Consider the following 10353-nt stretch of genomic DNA (forward strand, 5'->3'; position numbering starts at 1 on the left):
GGACTTTGGAGCCTTGTCAGCTCTCCTACAACGCCAGGTGGGTGTTAACGTCATAAATTCCGAATTATTTTTCATGTGTTCATTATTGATTAATATCATATTTAAATTATTTAATATAATATTTATTATTCATACATATATACTTTTGCTGAATTAATTCTATTTTTGAAATTTCTCTTTGGTAAAAGTATTTTAAAATATGTAAAATGGAAAATAAATTTATTTTTAATTATAGCTTGAAACTGTTGAAAATTTAAAGAAATGGTTTTACCAAAAAGAAAAGGAAAATGGTAAAAGGGCGTTGCGTGATAGCTGACGATAGGATGCGGACTGCCTTTTATTTTCTTTCAAAAAATAATGGTGGTGTGTTTTTATTAAAAATCAAAATTTAATATACAAAGTTTGAAAATTCTATTTAGTTATTTATTATTTTAGTTGGTGGTGCCGGACAAAAAAAGCGACTGTGTCGTGTTGTGTTATGTGGACCGCATCGCACCTATCACATCGCACACATGAAGCTGTTTTGTTTTGTTTTGTTTTTCATTTTTCATCTCGGAAGTTAGATATCCTAAAATATAATAGGTAAATATAAAATGAAAAAAATAGTTACAGTTAAAAAAATTCATTAAAAGTGTAATTTTAGAGTAATTTGAATAATATTTTAAATTAAAACTGAAAATATTATAATTTTACAATAAATCATGAAAATTGTAGAACTATTTCAGTTATAATTTCAAATTTTACCGTCAAAATATTCTTAGCTATAATCAAAATCATTATTAATTATGTAATTTTCTATAGTATATGTCGGAGTCGTCTTTCGGTTGGATCACGGAATTGGGTTTCGACTTAGATTAAATGTTTTAGAGTCGCTACTGACCATTTTAAAACGAATTTAGGTGGGTCAGACATCAATTACTTGATCTGTGTTTCACCAGAAATATGTCGAGCTCGGGAGTCGGTTACGATCAAGAAAGGATTAACATCCTTGAACCGCCCTTTCGGTACCAATTAATTTGTCGGTTGTGTTTAATAGCGAAAATTAAAAATTTAAATTGAAATTTAAAACATCGATTCAAATAATTACCCTTGATCGATTAAAAATTCCCTAAAAAGTAAAAAAATGTTAGATAAGAGATATTAAATAAATATTAAATAAACCACAAAGAAAAACAAAAAAACCAAATTAAAATTTAAAAAGGAATAAAATAAATTAAATAAATATATATATAAAAAACCATAATAGATAAAGGACCATGTGCTGAATTTACCCAAAGTTTAAACCCACTTGGGGATTTGTTTGACTTTCACGCTCATAAGCCAAATAATTGGCTTTTCCATTCATTTTGCACATGTTAAAAGGTCCCTGATCAACCTCGAAAATATATTCCCCAAAATGGAAAGACCGTTTTAGCACTTTGACAGCAAACAAAGCAAAGAAACTCCGGTGTAACGCGGTCAGATGTTTAAGAGGATTGAAGCTTCCGAATAGCGGTCAGTATTGGAGCCACTCCACGCAAGGGCTCCTCAAGAAAAAGAACTTGGTCTTTGAACCTCTTACAGACAGATATAAACTTATCGGGTGCCAATTGAATTTGCTCGACAACACATGAACAGATAAATCTAGCAATCATTAACAAAGATGAACTAGCATGCTCGTTTGTAACTGGACCAGCAATACAAGCTTCCAAAAAAATAGAGGTAACCCAGAGAGTGCTTGGCAGAGTCAAGTTGGTTGAGAAAAGGTAACAATCGAGTTGGCTCGGCATGGAGTAAGTCGTCAGCTTGTTTAAGCAAATTTTGCATCGATAAAACATCCGAGTCGGTGCCTGATAGCCCCTGGATTTGAGTCAGTAGACCCCTTCCAAAAATCTGTCGGTGACTGACTGGTTTTTTACATGAATTTGCGGCATTGGATCTCTGTCCTCCAGTTTTCGTTTCTTCCCCTTTCGTTTCATGGCGCTGAATATCCATGTCAAAATAAGGAGTAATAGATAAAGAAATACTTGAGAAACTGAGAGCCAGCCCCCCCGTGTCCCCTTTCTCACCCGTGGTCCCCTTTAAATTAAAAAAAATTGCTAAAAAAGTGAACTTAAAAGGGAAATGGGCGTGTGGGGTGGTGGGTAGTGATTTAGTTGGTAGGTGGTTTTTAAGTGATGGGGTATTGAAAATGGTTAAGATAATGTGGTAGTGGGCCTACAAAAATAAAATTGCATTATTAATAATATAATAATAATTATAATAATAATAAATTATTATTATAATATATATATATATATATATATATATATATATTTAAGCCCGATCAAAAACGGGTGTCTACAGCTGTCCCTCTTTGTACATTCTTGTGTTAACAAGGATAGGGCAAAGACGAAAAAGGACAATCAGTTTTTGTCCGGTTCTCTCAAATGTGATTGGGCTTCCTGGAATTGGGCCTTTGTCTTCTTCTCGGTTTAAAGATTTCAGCTTGAAAATTCTTCCAGAAAGTAGTTCATCGCTGTCATCGAGCTAAATGAAATCGAACTCGTCAGGTCTTTGGTTGGCAGATAGCCATTCTCGACTTAAGCTATGCTACAAATGATGTGCCTTGGAGCTGAGCGTAGTCGAACTCGAAGGTCTTTGGTTGGTAAATAGCCCTTCTTGTCTTGAGTTATGTTGCAAATGATTTTTCTTGGAGCTGAGAGTAATCGAACTCGAAGGTTTGGTGTTTCAAGAGAAACATTTTCAAATGTTTTTTGTGTTTTAAGAGAAATAATTTCAAAGGTTTTTTTGTGTTTTGAGAGCAACTGTCTCCAGGAGGCAAAATTTTGTTTCAAGAGAAACATATTCAAAGATTGGTGTTTCAAGAGAAACTGTCTCAAGATAGATAAAACTTTGTTTCAAGGGAAACTGTCTCAAGAGAGACAAAACTTAGTTCCAAAAGAAACTGTCTCAAGAGAGACGAAATTTGTTTCAAGGGAAATATATTCAAAGATTTTGTTTCAAGGGAAACTGTCTCAAGGGAGACAAAATTTGTTTCAAGAGAAACTGTCTCAAGAGAGACAAAACTTTGTTTTGAGTAAATTAGTCTCAAACGAGACGACCCCTTGTTTCGAGAGAAACAATCTCAAAGGCGATCGATAATTTTCTTGTTCCTGAAGATGAATGTTGCTGGCGAGCACGATTCCCTTCGTCGTGAAATTGAAATTGACTCTGAAACTGGAAAGTTTGTTGACAGACACTCATTCTTTGAGTTGGATATCCTTCGTCGTGAAGTTGAAATCCAATCTAGAGAAGGATACTGCTTGTGTACACGATTCCTTTCGTCGTGAAGTTGAAACCGCGAGTGGCCTCTTCGTCATGAAGTTGAGCCTTGACTTGAATATCCTTAGTCGTGAAGTTGAAATTAGCTCTGAAACTGGGAAATTGTTTGTTGACAGCCAACCGCCCATTCGTTGCGAAGTTGAGCTTGTGCTGTCTCGAGTCTAATATCCTTCGCTGTGAAGTTAAAATTGACTCTGAATGAAATTGAAAAGTTGTTTGTTGACAATCAGTCGCCCCTTCGTCGTGAAGTTGAGCTTGTGTTGTCTTGGGTCCAATATCCTTCGATGTGAAGTTGAAATTGGCTCTGAAATTGGGAAGCCCCTTCGTCGTGAAGTTGAGCCTCGAATGACACGATATCCTCCGTCGTGGAGTTGAAATCGTGGATGTGTGGGTACAATATCCTCCGTCGTGGAGTTGAAATCGTGGATGACCCATTCGTCGTGAAGTTGAGCCTTGACTTGAATATCCTTCGTCGTGAAGTTGAAATCCAAGTATTGTATGTTGCGGGTGGACACGATTCCCTTCGTCGTGAAGTTAAAAACGTGGATGACCCATTCATTGTAAAGTTTGGCTTCGAGTCAGATATCCTTCGTCGTGAAGTTGAAATCTACTCTCGAGCAAATTGTGTTGTTTCGAGTCCAATCTCATTCGCTACAAAGTTGAAATTGACTCTAAAGGCTGTAAAAAATTATCTGTGCTAAAAATGATAAATGTGATGCTCTTAAGAATGTCTAAGATGCATGTAACATGAATTAATTCTATTTTATCCCTTGGATGGAGCCTCATTTTTGTCTGCTGGTCTTGTCCTTGGAATCGACCATGCCCCATTTTCTTCTCGAGCTTTGCCTTTACAGACCTTTCATATTTGAGACTGTCTTGTTTGAAAATGTTTTTCTCATTTTTCTTGTTTTATGAGGGAAAAGGATAAAAATTCTGTAAAATATTGTTCGCAATTGAATCAAATTGTAAACATGAGTTCAAAGTATATCAAAAAAATTAATAGCTCTTTTTAATGCTTTCAGAGTTATAGCTCTTTCGAAAGGATGAGTTGGCTTTAGGTTGACCTAAGGTTTCAGCCATAAAAAGGTCGTTTTTCGGTTATTGCAACATGTTTTTTGGTTTGGCATTTTAATTGGGTGCGGACAAAATGACGCAACTAGCATGATCAATTACTAGACCTTTTATTTCGTTCCTATGAAATCTTCCATTTGTTCAAGTTTTGTAAGTTCCTCTAACTAAGGTAATGCAAAAATATCGGTGTAAAAATGAAATTCTTGAGAGCTTGTGTGAATTTGACTATAATAGGTGTTCCTTAACTCCCTTAGTCCATCATTACCGAAAATTTCTTGTTTAGATAAATTTGATTTAATTTATCATTGTCTGGCTAGCTGAATCCATAAAGCTGGGGCGTTTAACAATTGCTTTAGAGGGACAACTTAACATTATAATCACTTTTATCAGGTTTAACTGAAGGGTTCATCTCATCACAAAGTTTTCGGCCTGACAAAAGCAGTGGAGAAAACACCGAATTGCCAAGTGTCTGAGCAATGTCATGGTTTGAATGCAATCTATTCATAAAGCCAGGGCTTTCGAGTTTCCTCTGTAACCAATTGCCTTAGTGGAATAGCTCAACTTTACGGATTTAATTTCTTAAGATTGTCAAGAAGAACCTGTTATAGTCTAGGTGTTTGTTGAAAGTAAAAAATTTTATCTTTAGAGTTCAATTTTCAAGCAACTGACCTAAACTAGATTCACTTACTCGACTATTCCTTCCGTGAAGATCATTATCATCACTGAACGTCTTAAATAAAAAGTATAATAATGTCATATGCAAAAGGATGCCCCATGTTGTCTGCACCTTATGAAAGGAAAATGTTATATTCGTTTATTGCAAGAGCAGGGTACGGTGTTTGAGTGTATATTCTAGGTAAAGTCAAATTCCTTGTTTTAAATCATGTTACTTCGTCAAAGATATGTAACTTTGAACCATTTACAGTGTTTCTTAATTCAGATGATATTCAAAGAATTGTAAGTTTGCAAATGTGATTCATTGCTTAACATCTTTAAAGTAACATAAATTTATTTAAAAGTCCTTACAAAACTTGAGAAAAAACGAAAAAACAAATTCAAACAGAATGCCTCAAATGATGAAATGATCTTCCTCACTTGGATGCCCCCAAGTTGTTGAAGTCGATCCAGTTCTGGTTACGCATCTTCTGCACGATTCTCTTGAATGCGTAAGAGTTCTCAATTGTGTGCCCTGGGACATCGCCGTGATATTCACAATGAGCATTCTCGTCATACTACCTGGGGTATGGGGGCTTCATGGGTTTCACCGGGTATGGTGACACTACGTGGGTGTCACAAGTTGTTTGTAAAGTTCCTTGTAAGTCCTGGGAATAGAATCGAAATGTTCCCATTTTTTATGAGACATGTGAATGTAATAAAAAAGAGAAAAATAATGTGAAATATGCAGGAATGCATGATGCATGCAATGTTCGAGGCCTTGATCCAAAAATGTGTCTTTTATTATAATTAATCCTTATCGGGGACAAAAGTGTTTTATCTTCTAAGAGACAAAAATATCCTGACAACTTCTGACATGTTGACTAGTCTTCTGCCTTCGTCTGTCAACGGTTGAATAACCTGTCGAACCGCTCTGGCTTATCTGGACGAACCATGCAAATATTGAGTTACTTTTTGTACTGGCCCAAGAAGTCTCGAATAACTGCATCTCTGGCATTTATCTTTTGTTGAACTTGTTCCCAACCATACATCATTGGAGCCTTTGATAGGAACTATGTGAAGTTTGTTTCTTGAATTCTTCAGCAATGGTCTCCAATTTCAGATATCGTTTTGCCATTGTTGTCTTTGAAGGGACTCCCAAGATCAACCTTCACCTTGCCTTTGCAACCTCTGCCAGTCTATTTTTCAAAGATAGACTTTCATTGTGCTTGATGTAGACCCGGCTCATTCTGAGTCCTTTATAATGCAGCAGAGTGATATATTCTTCAATTGTGGGCACCACATCTTCTGGATTGAATGTGACACATAGTCGCCTTGTAGATTGTCCTCTGTATTTTCATCTGTTGTATTACAACCCCTTTTCCATTAATACAAATTATTAATGTTTAACAAACACGTTTTTGGTGGATCAACACCTCTTTTAAATGATGCGAATGATGAGAACAAAATGAAAGAGAACAAAATTAAAAAAAGTTAGTGAGGTAAATGAAAACAATAATAAAAATAAAAAGTCTACCCCACATGCTTATTATTCCTACCCGGACATGATCTCTATCCCGCATGCTAATTTCAAACAAATCCTAACCGTATATTTGTCTAGTTCGTATGCTTTGAACAGAAAGTAAAGCAGTAAATAAATCAACATCCTAAGGTTTGGAATAAGGTTTTGGGGTGGGCTCTAATTCTCCATAGTCTCTCGGTTTAGGTTCTAAAAAAGGGTACCCGAATTCTCTTATCGGTGCCCCCTTGGGGTTGTCAGGCCCTTAGTCTAAGCCCATTACAAGCTTGTGTGGACTAAGTTAAACTCGAGAGGAAACATTCCCTTATGCCCATACGGAGAATAAATTCACACGAAGTCATAAGGTATATGAATCCGAAGGTTACTTTCTAGGCCCATACGGAGAATAAATTCTCATGAATGCATCGCTTTCGCCCTCACTTAAAAGGGTTTGGAGCTCGGGTATAGAGCCTTAGATGGAAACTTTTCAAAAATCTGAAATCATTGGAAAAAATGTCAGTACAACTATTTATTTGAAAAATAATCAAAGGTAAATAATTGTAATCGAATAAATAAATTAAAATTAAAATTATAATTTATAATTTTCTCTAAAAAGACAACCGAAAATTAATTTCGGCCTGACTCACTTACATGTCCCCAGTGGAGTCGCCAAGATGTCGCGATCGTCTTTTCGGTTGGACCATGAAATTGGGCTTCAACTTGAATTAAATGTTTTAGAGTCGCCACCGACCATTTTAAAATGAATTTAGGTGGGTCAGACACCATCTTACCTGATCTGCATTTCACCAGAAATATGTCGGGCTCGGGAGTCGGTTACGGTCAAGGAAGGATTAACACCATTGAACCGCCCTTTCAGTACAAATTAATTTATCGGTTGTGTTTAGTAGCGAAAATTAAAAATTTAAATTGAAATTTAAAACATCGATTCGAATAATTACCCTTGATCGATTAAAAAATTCCCCTCAAAAGTAAAAAATGTTAGATAAGAGATATTAAATAAATATTAATTAAACCACAGAAAAAACAAAAAAACAAAATAAAATTTAAAAAGTAATAAAATAAATGAAATAATATATATAAAAAAAACCATAATAGATGAAGGACCATGTACTGAATTTACCCAAAGTTAAACCCACTTGGGGATTTGTTTGACTTTCACGCTCATAAGCCAAATAATTGGCTTTTCCATTCATTTTACACGTGTTAAAAGGTCCCTTGACTGATCAACCTCGAAAATATCTTCCCCAAAATGGAAAGACCGGTTTTATAGCACTTTGACAGCAAACAAAGCAAAAGAAACTCCGGGTGTAACGCGGTCAGATATTTGGAAGAGGATTGAAGCTTCCGAATAGCGGTCAGTATTGGAGCCACTCCACGCAAGGGCTCCTCAAGCAAAAGAACTTGGTCTTTGAACCTCTTACAGACATATATAAACTTATCGGGTGCCAATCGAATTTGGTCGGCAACACATGAACTGATAAATCTAGCAATCATTAACACATATGAACTAGCAAGCTCGTTTGTAACTGGACCAACAATACAAGCTTCCAAAAAAAAAAATAGAGGTAACCCAGAGAGTGCTTGGCAGAGTCAAGTTGGTTGAGAAAAGGCAACAATCGAGTTGGCTCGGCATGGAGTAAGTCGTCAGCTTGTTTAAGCAAATTTTGCAGCGATAAAACATCCGAGTCGGTGCCTGATAGCCCATGGATTTGAGTCAGTAGACCCCCTCCAAAAATCTGTCAGTGACTGACTGGTTTTTTTACATGAATTTGCGACAATGGATCTCTGTCCTCCAGTTTCCGTTTCTTCCCCTTTCGTTCCTCCTGGCGCTGAATATCCATATCAAAATAAGGAATAATAGAAAAGAAATACTTGAGAAACTGAGAGCCAACCCCCCAGTGTCCCCTTTAAATTAAAAAAAAATGCTAAAAAAGTGGACTTCAAAGGGAGATGGGGTGTGGGGTGTGGGGTGTGGGGTGGTGGGTAGTGATTTAGTGGGTATGTGATTTTTAAGTGATGGGTATTTAAAATGGTTAAGATAATGGTGGGTAGTGGGCCTGCAAAAATAAAATTACATTATTAATAATATAATAATAATAATTAAAAATAATAATAAATTATTATAATATATATATATATATATATATATATATATATATTTAAGCCCGGTCAAAAACGGGTGTCTACAATATACAAGTAATATTTTAAGTTAAAATCAACTATAATATAACCATAACATCCTCAATCATAATTATCATTAATTAAATTTTTTAAGTCAAAAATAATAAAATTTTAGATTAAAACTCATTATAAATTAGTTTTTGATTAATTTGCGGCATAATAAAACTAATATTGAAGTTGTACTTTTTAATTTAGGGTTTTAAGTTAGAAATAGAATATAGAATAATGTAATTAAATAATTTTGAAGATTAAATTGATGTAAAATTACGATATAAATAAAAATGATAAATTAAGTCTACCACATGAGAAAAACAACCCTTTAAGTCATTTTAAATAGATTTTGCACTTATTGAAAAGCAATATGTATAATGTTTTAATCTTATAAAAATTATAAAACAATATATTAAATATTTTAATAGAATATCATTAAAAAATTATAATTTTTTTGATAACTATGGTCCGTTTATAAAATTTTGATAAAGTATATAAATCATAATAGATATTATATATTTAATAAAACGTTGAGTACTTTAGTAAATATTAATAATTTTGGATTAATGATATGTTTTAATAAAAGAATATTTAATATTATTATTGGTTAAAAATATTGACTACTGTTGATCGATCATTGAATGATGTTAATCAAATATTGACCATTGTTAATCATATATTACAGTGTAATATTATAATTTTATTGGATATCAAATGTTTTAAATAGCTAATGGATACCCAAAATTTTAACATATACCAAACTTTTTAAGTATATACATTTGTAATTAATAACAAAATTTGATTTTATAAATTTAGGTATAACTTTAAAAACTTTGATAAAGTATTATTAATTTTTTTGTACGAAAAATTATGGATACCAATTTTTTTTGGACCATACTGATAACCAAGTTTTAAATGTTAGAAATTTAAGTGTAATTTTAAAATTTTAGTAAAATATTACAAATTTAATGTACAATTGAATTTATTATTAATTTTAAAATTTCTAACATTTTATCGACCTTTCTAGTATTGTACTGACTTTTATAATGCATGAAGAAAAGTCTTCCTTAGAAAGCTTTCCTTATAATTTTTCTTCCATCTGAAAAGCTTTTATAATAATCGTTTGTATAAATATTTGAATGTTTTATATTTATAAAAATAGACAATGTTAATTGAAACGGTTAGTTAATTAATTTTTAACATATTTTTTTATATAATATTTTATATGATAAATTATTGATGTGATATGTGTTATGTGATCTTTTTAAATAATATAATTTATATATTATTATTTTTAATGGCATAACATGTCAAGTCATTATTTTGAGTTATAATATCACATCATCATTTTAAATAATGTGATATATTCTTATCAAGAATTAATGACATGTGAAAATGTCAAGTTAATAACACGTGTTGATCGTTAGTTAATTAATGATTTTTGTCATATGTTTTAACTAAAAATTAAAATGTTTAGAGGTTAAATAATTAAAAAAGATAAGATGATTATTTATACAAATATTAAAGGGTAATTATGTCATTACGGATAAAAGCTACTACAATATGAACCGTAAGTTATGGGAAATACGAGCCGGCGGGTGACATGCTACACA

The sequence above is a fragment of the Hibiscus syriacus genome, unplaced genomic scaffold, assembly GCF_006381635.1.
Source record: "Hibiscus syriacus cultivar Baekdansim isolate YM2019G1 unplaced genomic scaffold, ASM638163v2 tig00110332_pilon, whole genome shotgun sequence".
Lineage (NCBI taxonomy): Eukaryota > Viridiplantae > Streptophyta > Magnoliopsida > Malvales > Malvaceae > Hibiscus > Hibiscus syriacus.